Raw genomic sequence first — 12,627 nt, 5'->3', positions numbered from 1 at the left:
TGAGACTGCAATTTCTGTTTCTCCAAGAGAATCTTTCTGTATAAAGCCGGAATTTACAAAGATTTCAGTCACTGCGACATTGCCTGGCCGTCGGTGCCTCACTGCTCGAACTCACTCTGTCTGTCTATCACTCGAACCCCTCTTATTAACTCAATATAAAGGTGGGATGTTGTTGCTTAGTAACTGAGTGCACACAATCCGTATCTTCATCTGATCAAATAGAATTCAGCTTGTGAACAAGATCACCATTTCAACCAGTTCTGGGTTAACCTCGGCACAGCTCTGATTGGAGACAGCCCCCTGAATCTCGGGAACAGACACTGTGAGCATTACTGGTCTCAGAGACTTTAACAGTTACTGAATAGGGAAACTCCAACTAATCCCGGAGAATCCACAGCATAGAGCGAGAGGAGAGGAAAGCCTGTCGTGGGAGCTCTCAATCTGAGACACAGATTGGCATAACAATGTGCAGATGTGAACCTGCTCCTTCCGTTCCCAAACTGTTATAATCAGGAATACAGAACGCCCAGTAATGACCAGCTTGTTGCAATGTGTTTGAATGAACACGATGTCAGATCATCTAAGCAGCATTTTGAAATTCTCATTCATTCAATATATTCTGATGAAATGTGTCATTGCATAAGAATCTTCATTTGATTTGAGACCTTGTTTTGCCCTTGTGCCCCTGATGCTGATTTTTAAAAAATTCTGTTCATGCTATGATTTTCCTCATGGAACCACAGGAAGAGCAAAAGAAAGGTAACAGCCATACAAGGAACTTATTCGGCCTAGCTTGTACATGCCAACCCGGGGATACTAAAGTGTCATTTCCTAGTTCACCCAGCTGCACCCGGCCCGGAAACATGCAGCTGAAAGCATGATGGAGATCCAAAACCTTCATACCAAACATTCACTGGGATTTGTGGCTCTGTGAAACAGCCGAAGTAAACACTCCCAAACATAGTCTCTGCGAGCAAGGTTCGAACCTGCGTGGGGAAACCCTGTTGGATTCCTCCTCAGTAACGTTCAAATTAACTTCATCAGGCACCAGGATTGTGCAGAGCACAGTGTGTGAGGCAAAATTTGTTCCTGTCCTTTGTATCTTTGTCTCTGACTGAGAACTCATTTCTTAGGCCAGAGACTTGTTTTTCTATTTCAATAATTTTTCATCAGAAACGAATTACGTCCGAATAAAAACTGAAAAAGAGAAATCTCCATTTTATTTCAAGACTGTCAAATGTTGCGTTCGCCCTGTTTCTGTCCACTCGGTTTAAAACACAAGATGCCGCGGATAAGGTTCTAAATAAATTACTAAATCGATGGTTGGGAATCGAAACCGGGTCAACTCTTTAGAAAAAGCAGCCAGACTTACCACTATACCACCATCAGTCACTTTGCTTAAACAACCCTTATTTTCATCAGTTATAATTACGGAACTACCTTAGTTGCTGATTTCATCAAGCTCCAGGTGTGTCCATTGCACAGTTTATAAACTCAACTTGGCTTGTCTCGTTTTTTAGGACGGCTGCCACCTGTTTACTGTTGCTTCAGACTGAGAACTCATTGATTAGCTTTGAGGCATGTTCTTTGATTTAAACAAAGTTTCCACTGACAGCAACTTTAAACTGGATTTTACCTTGGACACACACGGATGATGACAATATTTCTGAGGCCAAAACATTGAATGTTTTCAAAGCAATTAGATATAGCACTTGAGGCAAACTGGAGGAAAGGATACGTGGATGCAATGTGGGACCAGTTGGATGATGAGCCATGATCATAATGAAAGGTGGAGCAGGCTCGAAGGGCCGAATGGCCTCCTCCAGCGGCGATGTTATTTTTCTGTGTTCTTTTCACTGCATCTGTTAATTTGCAGAAAGTTCAGCTCTGACAGTGAATCTGGTTTCCTCCAGGAGGGTGGTCAGAAACTGTCTGTCACTGTCAGAAACTCCATTATCAGCGACTGTGGGATGATTATTTAACTGGCTGTCATTGGTTGTTGAGGGTGTGATTTACTGTTATCTATCAGTGCAGGAGAAACAAATAAAACAGGAAATCCAGAGATCCCGAGAGCAGATAATTTGTATTTTCACCCGAAAGAAACGCAATGACATCTGTAATCACTATAATAACTGAAAAAAACACAGATATGATTGGCTCTTGCCGCGGAACCTGGTGAACACATGTGGTCCTGCACCATATGGACTCCAGCGGTTCCAGAAGGCAGCTCACCACCACTTTCCCAAGGGCAATTATGGATGGGCAATAAATGCTGACCCAGACAGCGACGCTCACATTCCATGAATGAATTCAAAGGCAATCTGCGGGAAGCGGGCCTCAGAGTGTTACTGAGGTGAAGAACAGTTACTGAGGTGAAGAACTATAACTAACCCCCTGTAATCCGGAGCAAAGGCTAAAAGGAGGGGAAATTCCGTCTGGGACCTTACATTTGGTGAAAGTTTTGTCCTGTGAATGTGTAGGTGTGAATATTGTGTAAGAGAGTGTGCATGTCTGTGTGGAGTTTGCACGTTCTCCTTGTGTCTGCGCGGGTTTCCTCTGGGTGTTCCGGTTTCCTCCCACAGTCCAAAGACGTGCTGCTTAGGTGCATGGGCTATGCTAAATTGCCCCTTAGTGTCCCAGGATGTGGAGGTTCGGGGGATTAGCGATGGTAAAATTGCGCGAAAGATGCTGTTTCAGAGAGTCGGTGCAGACTCGATGGGTCAACTGGCTTCCTTCTGCAATGCAGAGATTCTATGCATACAAAGTGTATTCACTTATGAAACCAAGAATCCCTTCCGTTTTCCTAGCGACTCTTTTAAAATTTCTTCTCATCTTCAACGATCTCTCTGAACCTTAGGTCCATCTGGGCCTGCACACTGTTTAGAACTGGACCATTCAGTTTCTATTGCCTCTCCCCATCTTTGCTGTCAAAATGCAGCACTGTTCCTGAGTGTGGGATTAATAATGTGTCTCTGCTACAATATCAATTAGAGCTGAGACTGCAGCTTCTGTTTCTCCAGGAGAATCTTTCTGGATAAACCGGAATTTACAAGGAATTCTGTCACTGAGACATTGTCTGGCCGTCTGTGTCTCACTGCCCTAACTCACTCTGTCTCTTTCTATCCCTCTGCCCCATCTCATCCACTCTATATGAAGGCGGGATATTGTTGTTTAGTGACTGAGTGCACACAATCTGTATCTTCATCTGATCAAATAGAATTCAGCTTGTGAACAATATCATCATTTCAACCATTTCTGGGTTATCCCCGGAACAACTCTGATTGGCTGCAGCCCCCTGAAATTGAGGAACAGACACTGAGCATCGCCGGCCTCAGAGGCTTGAACAGTTACTGAGCTGGAAAACCCCAACTAATCCCCGAGAATCCACAGCACAGAGCGAGAGGAAATCATAGAAATCATAGAAACCCTACAGTGCAGAAGGAGGCCATTCGGCCCATTGAGTCTGCACCGACCACAATCCCACCCAGGCCATATCCAGGACAGGAAAACCTGTCCTGGGAGCTGTCAATCTGAGACACAGTTTGACCTGACAATGTGCAGATGTGAACCTGTTCTTTCCATTCCCAATCCGTTTTAGCCAGGAAAACCGAACGCGCAGTAATGACCAGCTTGTCGCAATGTGTTTGAATGAACACGATGACATATCATCTAAGCAGCATTTTGATATTCTCATTCATTCAATTCATTCTGATTAAATGTCCTTCTTATGCTCTGTGTGTCTTTACATCAGAATCTTCCTCTGACGTGAGACATTGTTTTGTCCTTGTGCACCTGATGCTGATTTTTTTTTTCATTCTGCTCACGTTATGATTTTCCGCATGGAACCGCAGAACGAACCAGAGAAAAGTACCAGCACAGAAGGAACCCATTCGGCCTATCACATCCATGCCAGCCCGAGGACACCCAGGTGTCCTTTCCAAGCTCAGCTTCCGACACCCGGCCCAGAGCCATGCAGCTGAAAGCATGATGGAGATCCACATACTTAATAGAAAAAGATTGGCGACTTCGTACGTGCCTGAAGCAAGCATTTCCAACCATAATCGCTGCGAGCAGGGCTCGAACCTGCGCGGGGAAACCCCATTGGATTTCGAATCCAACGCCTTAACCACTCGGCCATCGCAGCTACTTATTTTCCACAGTAATGTAACCACCTCAGTAACGTGCATATATTCACTTTATCAGTACCAGGATTGTACAGAGCTCAGTGTGTGAGCTGAAATTTGTTCCTCAACTTTTACTTTGTATCTTTGTCTCTGAATTCATTTATTAGGTCAGAGACTTGTTTGTTTCTATTTAAATTATTTTTCAGTGAAAACTAATTACGTCCGAAGAGAAAATGAAAAAAAAAGTATCTCTATTCCTGTCGAATGTTGCGTTTGCCCTGTTTTTGTTCACTCGTTTGAAAATGCAAGAGGCCGCCGATAAGGTTCTAAATAAATTATCAATGCGATGGCCGGGAATCAAACCCATATCACCTGCTTGAAAGGCAGCTATTTTCACCACGATACTACCATCGCTCGCGCTACATAAGCAATCGTTATTTGCATTTGTTATAATTACGGAACTACCTTAGAACATAGAACATTACAGCGCAGTGCAGGCCCTTCGGCCCTCGATGTTGCGCCGACCAGTGGAACCAATCGAAAGCCCCTCTAATCTCCACTATTCCAATATCATCCATATGTTTATCCAATAACCATCTGAATGCTCTTAATGTTGACGAGTCCACTGCTGCAGGCAGGGCATTCCACGCCCTTACTACTCTCTGAGTAAAGAACCTACCTCGAAGATCTGTCCTATATCGCTCACCCCTCAATTTAAACCTCAGTTGCTGATTTCATCAGGCACCAGGTGTGCCGGTAGTAAACTGAAATTGGCGTCTCTCGTTTTAGCCACTTTTTTACTATTGTTTCATACTGGGAATTCATTGATCAATTTTGAGGCCTGTTCTTTCATTGAACAAAGTTTCCACTGAAAGTAAATTGAAGCTGAATTTTCCATGAGAAAGATCGTGATGGTGAGGATTTCATTTTAAGGGTGCCCACCTACTGTTATGACCTGCGATAACGAATTTAAGAAATCAGAACCGTGATGGCCAGGAACTGACCCGAGGTCAAATGCTCGCACAGTCACCACTCCACCACCATCGCTCACCTGGTTCTGCCACCCACTCTGCAAGAAAGTTCAGCTCTGACAGTGAATCTGGTTTCCTCCAGGTCCATTCTGCGGATGGTCAGAAACTGTCTGTCACTGTAAGAAACTCCATTATCAGCGAGTCTGGGATGATCATTTAACTGGCTGTTACTGGTTGTTGTGGTTGTGATTTACTGTTACCTGTCAGTGCAAGAACAACACATAAAACTATACAAACACTTATTTGGAGAAAGGGCTTCTCTTGTGGCACTGGGAGCATTTGCATAATGGATCATAGAATCATAGAAACCCAACAGTGCAGAAGGAGGCCATTCGGCCCATCGAGCCTGCACCGACCACAATCCCACCCAGGCCCTACCCCCACATATTTACCTGCTAATCCCTCTAACCGACGCATCTCAGGACTCTAAGGGGCAATTTTTAACCTGGCCAATCAACCTAACCCGCACATCTTTGGACTGTGGGAGGAAACCAGAGCACCCGGAGGAAACCACGCAGACACGTGGAGAATGTGCAAACTCCACACAAACAGGGACCCGAGCTGGGAATCGAACCCAGGACCCTGGAGCTGTGAAGCAGCAGTGCTAACCACTGTGCTACCGTGCCGCCCAGTGTCTGGTCCTGTTCAGTTTGACGGCAGTCACGTCTGATGCACTTTGATTCTTGCATTTTTTACCCATGATATCCTTTCCCTGTCGCGACATGTCATGTTTATTTGCTCGTTTGCTTAAATGTTGAACTGGAACCAATTGGAATTGGCCTATTATTTCAGCAAGATGAACTTTCTACTCTGAGCGCTCTTTGTTGCAGTACGAGCGCTGCAGCTGCGGATCTGTGGTGCAAAGAATGGCATGTAGGATTTCTCATCATTGTTTTATTTAATTTAATTTGATTTGTTATTGTCACATGTATTAGTATACAGTGAAAAAGTATTTTTTCTTGTGCACGGTAGAGACAAAGCATACCGTTCATGGAGAAGGAAAGAAGTGACTGCAGAAGGAAAGAAGTGACTTGCTCATTGTTCCACTGGAGCAAGCTGGGAGGGAATGATTGGAGGCAGGAGTGCTGGTGAGAGATTGATTGAATTATTTATTTATTTAATTAGTCAGCTAGTGTGTGTTTTTTTTGGCCTTTACTTTTGCAGTAGTATTTTTCTTAAGTTTAAAGTGAAAACCGGAAGTGGGCTGCTAAGGAGTCTGGGAAGGGTTTTTTAAGTGCGCCAAGTATAAAAGGTAGGCTGCAGTATACAGCGGGCAGCGTCGGGAGCGGGCAGGGGAGTGCGTGGGAAGCAGAGCGTGAGCTATAAGGCTTTGGCTCACAGTGCTTAGGCAGAATGGGCGAGCAGGAGTGAGTTTAAATTCATTTTTGCACTTTCTACCTGGTACTGGCAAGGGGATGGGTGTGCAGGCAGTGCTATGTTCCTCTTGCACTATGTTTGAGGTGAGGGACGACGTCAGTGTCCCTGCTGATTACACCTGTGTGAAGTGCACCCATCTGCAGCTCCTCCAAAACCGTGTTAGGGAACTGGAGCTGGAGTTGGATGAACTTAGGATCATTAGAGACGCAGAGGTGGCCATAGACAGAAGTTTAAGTAATACAGTTACTCCGAGGAATGAAAACAGATGGGTGACGGTGAGAGGGGCTGGGAGGAAGCAGTCCATGCAGGGATCCCCTGTGGTCATTCCCCTTAGCAACAAGTATTCCACTTTGGATACGGTTGAGGGGCATGACATACCAGTGGTGAGCCGCAGTGAGAGGATCTCCAGCACTGTCTCCGTCTCTGTTGCTCGGGAGGTTAAGGGGCAGAGCGGGAGGGCAATAGTTATTGGGGACTCGTTAGTTAGAGGGATAGATAGGAGGTTCTGTGGCAGCAAAAGAGACTCACGGATGGTATGTTGCCTACCGGATGCCAAGGTCCGTGACGCCTCGGACCGTGTTTTCTGGATTCTGAAGGGGGAGGGGAAACAGTCACAAGTCGTGGTACACATTGGTACCAACGACATAGATAAGAGAAGGGACGGGGATTTAAAGCAGGAATTTCTGGAGCTGGGCTGGAAGCTGAGAGCCAAGACAAAACATGTGGTCATCGCTGGTACGTTGCCGGTGCCACGTGATAGCGAGTTGAGGAACAGGGAGAGAGTGCAGTTAAACATGTGGTTGCAGGGATGGTGTAGGAGGGAGGGTTTCAGATACGTGGATAATTGGAACACATTCTGGGGAAGGTGGGACCTGTACAAACAGGACGGGGTGCACCTGAACCAGAGGGGCACCAATGTCCTGGGAGGGAAATTTGATACCTCTTCAGGGGGGTTTAAAATAATTTGTCAGGGGAGTGGGAAAAGGAGTTGTAGTCCGGAAGTCAGTGAGGGTGGTGAGGTATTGGGGAAGGTACCAGGGTCAAGGGTGGGTACCGGTAGACAGGAAGGTGGGTTGAAGTGTGTCTACTTCAATGCAAGGAGCATCCTGAACAAGGTAGATGAACTTGGGGCGTGGATTGGCACTTGGGACTACGATGTTGTGGCCATTACGGAGACGTGGGTAGAACAAGGACAGAAATGGTTGTTGGACGTTCCGGGGTACAGATGTTTCAGTAAGTGTAGGGAAGCTGGTAAAAGAGGTGGAGGAGTAGCATTGTTAATTAAGGACAGTTTAACAGCTGCGGAAAGGCACTTCGAGGGGGATCTGCACAATGAGGTAATATGGGCTGAGGTTAGAAATAGGAAAGGAGCGGTCACGTTGTTAGGAGTTTACTATAGGCCCCCAAATAGTAATAGAGATGTGGAGGAAGAAATTGCTAAGCAGATTATGGATATGTGTGGGGGTCACAGGGTAGTTGTCATGGGGGACTTTAACTTTCCAAATATTGATTGGAACCTTTGTAGGTCAAATAGTTCGGATGGGGCAGTTTTTGTGCAGTGTGTGCAGGACGGTTTCCTGACACAATACGTGGATAGGCCGACAAGAGGTGAGGCCACATTGGATTTGGTACTGGGAAATGAACCGGGCCAAGTGTTAGATTTGGTTGTGGGAGAGCACTTTGGAGATCGTGACCACAATTTGGTGTCTTTTGTTATTGCAATGGAGAGGGATAGGGCCGTACGGCAGGGCAAGGTTTACAATTGGGGGTGAGGTAATTATGATACGCTTAGGAAAGAATTAGGGGGCATAAGTTGGGAACAGAAACTGTCAAGGAAAGGAACTAATGAAAAGTGGAACTTTTTCGAGGAACAAAGACTGGGTGTCCTTGATAGGTATGTCCCTGTCAGGCAGGGAGGAAATGGCCGAGTGAGGGAACCATGGTTCCTGAAAGAGGTGGAATGTCTTGTGAAAAGGAAGAGGGAAGCTTATTGAGGGATGAGGAAACAAGGTTCAGATGGCTCGATTGAGGGTTACAATTTAGCAAGGAATGAGCTGAAAAAGGGGCTTAGGAGAGCTAGGAGGGGACACAAGAAGTCCTTGGCGGGTCGGATCAAGGAAATCCCCAAGGCTTTTTACTCTTATGTGAGGAATAAAAGAATGACCAGGGTGAGGTTAGGGCCGGTCAAGGACAGTAGTGGGATCTTGTGTATGGAGTCAGTAGAGATAGGCGAGGTGATGAATGAATACTTTTCTTCAGTATTCACCAAGGAGAGGGGCCATGTTTTTGAGGAAGAGAAGGTGTTACAGGCGAATAGGCTGGAGGAAATAGATGTTTGGAGGGAGGATGTCCTGGCAGTTTTGAATAAACTGAAGGTCGATAAGTCCCCTGGGCCTGATGAAATGTATCCTAGGATTCTTTGGGAGGCAAGGGATGAGATTGCAGAGCCTTTGGCTTTGATCTTTGGGTCCTCGCTGTCCACGAGGATAGTGCCAGAGGACTGGAGAATGGCGAATGTTGTTCCTCTGTTTAAGAAAGGGAATAGAAATGACCCTGGTAATTATAGACCGGTTAGTCTTACTTCGGTGGTTGGTAAATTGATGGAAAAGGTCCTTAGGGATGTGATTTACGACCATTTAGAAAGATGCGGATTAATCCAGGATAGTCAGCATGGATTCGTGAAGGGCAAGTCATGCCTCACAAATTTGATAGAATTTTTTGAGGAGGTAACTAAGTGTGTTGATGAAGGTAGGGCAGTTGATGTCATATACATGGATTTTAGTAAGGCGTTTGATAAGGTCCCCCATGGTCGGCTTATGATGAAAGTGAGGAGGTGTGGGATAGAGGGAAAGTTGGCCGATTGGATAGGTAACTGGCTGTCTGATCGAAGACAGAGGGTGGTGGTGGATGGAAAATTTTCGGATTGGAGGCAGGTTGCTAGCGGAGTGCCACAGAGATCAGTGCTTGTTCCTCTGCTCTTTGTCATTTTTATTAATGACTTAGAGGAGGGGGCTGAAGGGTGGATCAGTAAATTTGCTGATGACACCAAGATTGGTGGAGTAGTGGATGAGGTGGAGGGCTGTTGTAGGCTGCAAAGAGACATAGATAGAATGCAAAGCTGGGCTGAAAAATGGCAAATGGAGTTTAACCCTGATAAATGTGAGGTGATTCATTTTGGTAGGACTAATTTAAATGTGGATTACAGGGTCAAAAGTAGGGTTCTGAAGACTGTGGAGGAACAGAGAGATCTTGGGGTCCATATCCACAGATCTCTAAAGGTTGCCACTCAAATGGATAGAGCTGTGAAGAAGGCCGATAGTGTGTTAGCTTTTATTAACAGGGGGTTGGAGTTTAAGAGCCGTGGGGTTATGCTGCAACTGTACAGGACCTTGGTGAGACCACATTTGGAATATTGTGTGCAGTTCTGGTCACCTCACTATAAGAAGGATGTGGAAGCATTGGAAAGAGTGCAGAGGAGATTTACCAGGATGCTGCCTGGTTTGGAGGGTAGGTCTTATGAGGAAAGGTTGAGGGAGCTAGGGCTGTTCTCTCTGGAGCAGAGGACGCTGAGGGGAGACTTAATAGAGGTTTATAAAATGATGAAGGGGATAGATAGAGTGAACGTTCAAAGACTATTTCCTCGGGTGGATGGAGCTGTTACAAGGGGGCATAACTATAGGGTTCGTGGTGGGAGATACAGGAAGGATATCAGAGGTAGGTTCTTTACGCAGAGAGTGGTTGGGGTGTGGAATGGACTGCCTGCAGTGATAGTGGAGTCAGATACTTTAGGAACATTTAAGCGGTTATTGGATAGGCACATGGAGCACACCAGGATGATAGGGAGTGGGATAGCTTGATCTTGGTTTCAGATAAAGCTCGGCACAACATCGTGGGCCGAAGGGCCTGTTCTGTGCTGTACTGTTCTATGTTCTAGAATGTAGTGTTACAATCATAGCAAGGGTGTCGAGAAAGATTAACGTAATGCAAGGGAGGTCCATTCAGAGGTCTGATGGCAGCAGGGCAGAAGCTGTTCTTGAGTCGATTGGTCGGTGATCCTCGACTGATGTATCTTTTTTCCCGATGGAAGAAGGTGCAAGAGAGAATGTTGTCTGGTGAGACATTCAAAGTTGTGGGTCAGAATCTCATCGAAGTCGGCTTTTTAGGTAAAGTTTGAAGAAATCAGGAACTGGTGTATCAATGCTCTCAGAGAAGTGAAACTGCCGACTGGAACTTCATGAGAATGCCTTTTGGGCAGAAGGAAAACATTTGGTCCGTCGGGCCTGCACCGACAACAATCCCACCCAGCCTGTATCCTCGTAACCCCACATATTTACCGTGCTACTCCCCTGACACTGAGGGACTATTTAACATAGCCAATCCTGCTAATACGGTGCTAATTTTCATGGCTGAGCTGCCTATTCTGGAAAGACAAAATCTGCCATTCGGGCCGCAAATGAAGCTGGCATCTGCTTTGGATCTTCTGAAACCACATGTTAATCTGGTGGCAAACTCCTGTCCAAAACTGGCGTCCTGATCTGAATCGAGTTTCTCATCGGATGAGAAAAATGGGAATGTGGAATTATTCTGGACCATTCACCCGTCAAGCCTGTGTCCCCAAACTTCATCTTGGTTCCGTGAACCTCAAAATACTGAACGAATCATCAGTTCACCGGCAATAAAGAGACAAAACATATACACCACCGAAGAGGATGGGACGCGAACACACGCGTGCAGAGTACAACGGATTAGCAGTCCATCGCCTTAACCACGCGGCCACCTCGTCATGCCGTGATTGTTCCCCAAACCACCTCTTGTGTTTTAACATCCGTAACAAAGAACACATTTCTCCCGCAGGATAACGTTCCCTTTCCGCTTTCTCGTTAATCTTGATTCGCTGTTACGTTTCCATTTGATGTAAATCCAGAGAAAGTAAAGAGAGAGACAGTTCACCTCTCTGGTCCCGATATGGTTTTGAATTCTATGAACATGACCCTGATGTAAAACACCGTCAGCGCTGTGAGTTTGTGGCGCAGCGGAAGAGCGTTTGACGTCAGAGTAGTGGGCTGCGTGCTCAAATCACAGCGCTTTCCTGCGCAGGTCTTTGGATTTTAGTTGTTTGCAATTGTTCCTGAAATGGCAAATTCCAAAAACTGTGAAAGAAATGAAATTTTCGGGATGATCCCGTTCGCATGCTCAGTTTATTTTTTTGCACACTTTTATATTTGAACAATGTGTCAGGAATATGATTCGTCCATTGTTTGTAAAATTGAAGCAAGGTCGACAGTCCCACTTGTTTCTGGGAGCCATCAATGGGGAGAGGTGACTGGCTGTGATTCACACCTCAGATGAGGAGCAAGGCTGAGAAGGCGGGGCCTTCATGAACAATCTCAACTGATACAGGAATTGATCCCGCAACTGAGCTAAACTGGGACAAATGCGCTGGACGACTCATTGATGAAAATCAAGAAGATGAAGCAAATGGACTGCGGAGAAAACCCAGATTTGCCTTGGGGCAGCAGCAGAATGCTTCTATTCGATGGAGTGAGTACATGATAGCAGAAGATGGTTTTGATCCATCGACCTCTGGGTTATGGGCCCAGCACGCTCCCGCTGCGCCACTCTGCTTCGAAAGTTGATCCCTCCCTGCTTATTACTGCTGCCCGCGAGCCAGGAAACTATTCACTGTCTCTTTTTATTTCAAACAAGGCCCACGTGTTGGAAAGGACACAATGGCTGGATAATAACACATAACATCACCCCGAATGTAACAGACAGACAGAACAGCAGTAAAAGACTATTCGGGCACACACACAATGAGAGACAGAAAAGCTTCGAGCAAAGCAGCAAGATACTGAGATGGAAAAGCTGATTATGTATGAAAAGGGACTTTCTGTTCCACAAAGATAGGCCCTGTTTTGAAATGTATTTCCTGTTGTGTAAATGTGCTCTCTGCTGGGAAACTGTTCTCTCTGTTTGGAACTGTGACTCTGTCGTTGACAGATCTTCACTGTGGTTCTGACAAATTCTTCCCTGTTCTTTAAATGTGTTCCCGGTTTGTAAATATGTTCCGTTTTGAGCAGAAGTTTTCCTTTTGT

At 45.8% G+C, this 12,627-nt stretch overlaps 2 non-coding genes across 2 annotated transcripts; both read right to left on the bottom strand.

Annotated features, from left to right (window-relative positions):
* Window positions 1–4,062: 4,062 nt before the first annotated feature.
* Window positions 4,063–4,144, bottom strand: trnas-cga (transfer RNA serine (anticodon CGA)). Its single transcript has one exon. It is a non-coding gene; the product is annotated as a tRNA-Ser (tRNA).
* A 7,941-nt stretch (window positions 4,145–12,085) lies between these two features.
* On the bottom strand, window positions 12,086–12,157 carry trnam-cau (transfer RNA methionine (anticodon CAU)). Its single transcript has one exon. It is a non-coding gene; the product is annotated as a tRNA-Met (tRNA).
* Between the last annotated feature and the right edge of the window lie 470 nt (window positions 12,158–12,627).

This window comes from Mustelus asterias, unplaced genomic scaffold, assembly GCF_964213995.1.
Source record: "Mustelus asterias unplaced genomic scaffold, sMusAst1.hap1.1 HAP1_SCAFFOLD_2318, whole genome shotgun sequence".
Lineage (NCBI taxonomy): Eukaryota > Metazoa > Chordata > Chondrichthyes > Carcharhiniformes > Triakidae > Mustelus > Mustelus asterias.
This window is presented reverse-complemented; position numbering and strand designations above follow the sequence as displayed.